General features: G+C 31.0%; 1 long non-coding RNA gene across 1 annotated transcript; it reads right to left on the reverse strand.

Moving 5' to 3' along the window:
• Positions 1 to 646: 646 nt before the first annotated feature.
• Positions 647 to 2,791, reverse strand: LOC121118203 (uncharacterized). Its single transcript, XR_005864367.2, has 2 exons — positions 2,557 to 2,791; positions 647 to 2,471 (listed from the first exon to the last, which is right to left on the reverse strand). It is a non-coding gene; the product is annotated as an uncharacterized lncRNA (long non-coding RNA).
• Between the last annotated feature and the right edge of the window lie 834 nt (positions 2,792 to 3,625).

The raw sequence follows: 3,625 nt of genomic DNA on the forward strand, positions 1-3,625 counted from the left end.
AACAATACATTTTGGACATAAATGTTTTGACTCTAACTTTCTAATAACGTATTTTTAATTTCCGGAATATTTTATTATATAATTTTTGCAAAATTAGCACTTTTTTTTGCAATTATCTTCGCGAATTTCGATTTGGGAATTTTTTGTAATAAAAAAAAAATTAACTTCTTATAAATGCAATTTTTTAGATGCATATATGTTGGACTTCCTATTATGAGACTTTGTGGATTATCTTACTTAACCCGATTGATATAGTGTGAAGAATCCAAGACAATTAGAAGTATCAGGATTTTTTTTGACAACAACGGAACATTTATATTTTAATTATTATTATCTATATAGAAGTATTTTCTGAATACTTTTTTAATTTTCTTAATTAATTTGAGCATTTTTAATGTGATTTCCATAGCCCGAGCAACGCTGGCTAATTCTTAGCTAGTTAATTTATAATTGATTCATTTCAAACTCCTGCTCTTTAAACATTTTTTTTTCCTTTCTAATTTCATTTAATTATTGGGCGGTTGTTATGATTTTTGTTAAAACGGTTCTAATAGCTGTTCGAGATAGTTGTTGAAAGATCCTCATTATGAAATGAATTAATCAATTATTGATTAATAAACACTTAATGATTACAATTCGAGACAAATAATTAAACATTTTATATTTTAAAATTGGAGAAGCATAAATAGAAATAATACTTACAAAGTATTGCAGCATCGAGTATATTTATTACTTTTTTAGGCAAAGTTTCCGTTCATTAAAACGGCATCTTGTAAAGTGGCTTTCGGCAAAGTGTCCGGGCATAATTTTTAACAACGATCTATAACTCAGAGCGTCATATATACATATGAAAAAAGGCGAGTATATTTAAAAAATAAAAATCAGGGTCATAGAGTATTATGCTTTTTGAACACTAAAGGTGTGTCAAGTAATTTGACGCTATGACGTAGTTAGATCATGATTATCAGTGTTTGTAGGGGGTGGTTTGTCTAATTTATTATATAATTTTATAATAAAAAGATTAAATGTTTATTTTTATTAAATATTAAAAATCATCTGCATAAAAAAGTTTAACATATGGTAAATTTGTGATTAACCAATTATAAGAAATTTAATATAATTTTTAAAAAGTTATGTTAAAAAATGTGATAATTTGTTTAATTTTCGGCCAATTTCTTTGTTTTTTTGCACATTTAGACTATTATTTAGTTCCTTAATTCTAATAAAGGTTCTTAATCGAGCATATTTTATTACGACATCCTGAGGGAAATTTGGAGCTGACACTTGGAGAAGAGATATTAATGACTCAATAACTTTAGGTAGATTTGAAATTTTTGGTCCATGATAAGCCTCAAAGAAGGCCTCGAATTGTTTGAATACCACAGTCCAAGGCAGAAAAGGAAGAATCTGTTGATACTTTGTGTTTTAAATTAGGATGGAAGGCTAATTCAGCTGCTAATAGTAAAGTATCATCATATTCTTCCTAATCCATTTTTTGCTCATTCACTTCTTTTTCCAAGTCCTTAATTAAACAGCCAAGGAAATTATCGTTTTATTTATCTTCAATTTGAGCTGCTGATGATACAATATGGATCCTATCAGCTTGGCCAAGGATAACTAATCAAAATCGATTTATACAATCAACACTAGTTGGATGATCATTGGAGACTCCGAGAGCCCTCAAAGACGAGAAAAAGTTTTCAAGGCATGCCTGATTCAACTGCAAAGTAAGGATGTATTTTATTCCAGATGATTCCCTCAAATCTTCGAATATTTTTTCCAAAGGTGATATGGAAATCAAAATTTCATTCTGGAAAGGAAAAAGGGATTTTTCTTTACCAATTCCCCGGATATTCTTTATAGGTTCCTTCATCTTTTTGAGGACCTCTTTTTGTTCATCCAAATGGATACCAAATCCAAAGAATTTGTTTTACCATCAATGGGTTTCCTACTATTGAAGACATCAAACCAGGAATCTACCATTTTAATAAACTAAGCTTGGGACTTCTTTGCTAGAAAAAGGTATTAAAAATACTGAGGCTGTTGTATGACTTAACAATTGTGTGGCCAGAAAAACACACTATCTTTGACTACCATCCCATTCCAGATGGATATCCTTGTTCTTATGTGCGATTTTTAGCTCTTCACAATCTCTTGCTGTCAATTCTATAAAATCATTATTTGTGATTTGGGGTCCATCAGGTAACTGGTACCCTTTATTCAATATATGGTTTCTCAGGAGTTTGATTAGGTGAGGCACACCATGAAAGACGTAAATCTTCTTTCATGTGTCCGATGGATTCCAAAAATACGGAGAATCCTCAGTGATTCCTAATGTGGTACGCAGTCCCCCATTTTTCTTGTATGGACTTGATCATAGAAAAGTGAGAAATCGTAACTACTTTTTAAATCCATATCATCAAAAGACAGCACTCCAAGATCTTTAAACTGATCATTCTTTAGAGAAAATTCTGGAAGAGAAAAACAATTTAAAATATTTACTTATAAATATTTATGCCAATACTGCAATTGTAATTTAATTTTAGATGCGCTTACTATTCATTTTTTCCCTCAAATATCTAAAAGTGTATGTTCAATCCCAGGGGCAGATTTAAATTTTGAAATCCATTTTCTCAAAGTTGATAAAGCTGGTACAGGGAGGGAAATTTCATCTAAAGATAACTATATATATTTCCTCCTGCCATTGACCTCAAAATCAGAGAGCTTTGAATGTCTTCTTCAGTCCACTTTTTTTTTGCCTTGCATTCATCTTGCTTTTCAATAACACATTGACTTGGCTTGATGAAAATCGCTGTTGTAACTTATATTTTAAGGCTTGTGATTCCTTTCTCTTTGATATCTTCTTGTACAGATTTTTCTTTTGAAGAGAAATAACTCTTTTTTGAAGCCTACTTATTTTCAAAAGCAATTTTTTCTTCTCTTTCCTGAAATTAAGATATTCATCCCCTCAATATTAGCCTGAATTAGCACATTTTTCTGTATTTATTCTTATGAATGTTCAACTTCCATAGCCTCAGGTAAAGGGGATTCTTCAGAATGATCCTTATCAAGACTTGAATCCAAGTTTTCTTTGCGGATGTTATTGATTAATTTATGAAGCATCTTATTTGTATTTCTGGATAAGAGCCTAGAAAATTATACATAATTACAATTAACAAGTTGTATTTACTCGATTTGAATTTGAAGGTATTCCTTTCTTTTCTTCTAATTTTGGATGTATCAGCCTCGATTATTTTTACAGGATTCTCGGGAACTATGTGAAGGGCGGGAAACGTTTCAGGATTTAAGCTTTTCCGAAGCTTGTTGCTCGAACCCCTTCCATAGTTCAGCATTAGTTCAGCCTTGAAATCGATGGTAAGAACATTCCTGATCTGAATCAATGTGAGAGGAAAAGCAGTAGCCACAGCACAAATCACAGCACTTCTTTTACAAGAATCCATTTTACGAGTAAGAAATTCTGGAAGATTTTTTGAAGAGGAAACGTGTGGACATCCATTCTTTTTAAATTTATGACATTTAATTTTGTAAAATATTTCCAACTATGATCCAACTACGTCACACGTAAGCTACTCCTCTCAACAACAAATCAAAAATTGTTCTATTC

This window comes from Lepeophtheirus salmonis, chromosome 5 (genome assembly GCF_016086655.4).
Source record: "Lepeophtheirus salmonis chromosome 5, UVic_Lsal_1.4, whole genome shotgun sequence".
In the NCBI taxonomy this organism is placed as follows: domain Eukaryota; kingdom Metazoa; phylum Arthropoda; class Copepoda; order Siphonostomatoida; family Caligidae; genus Lepeophtheirus; species Lepeophtheirus salmonis.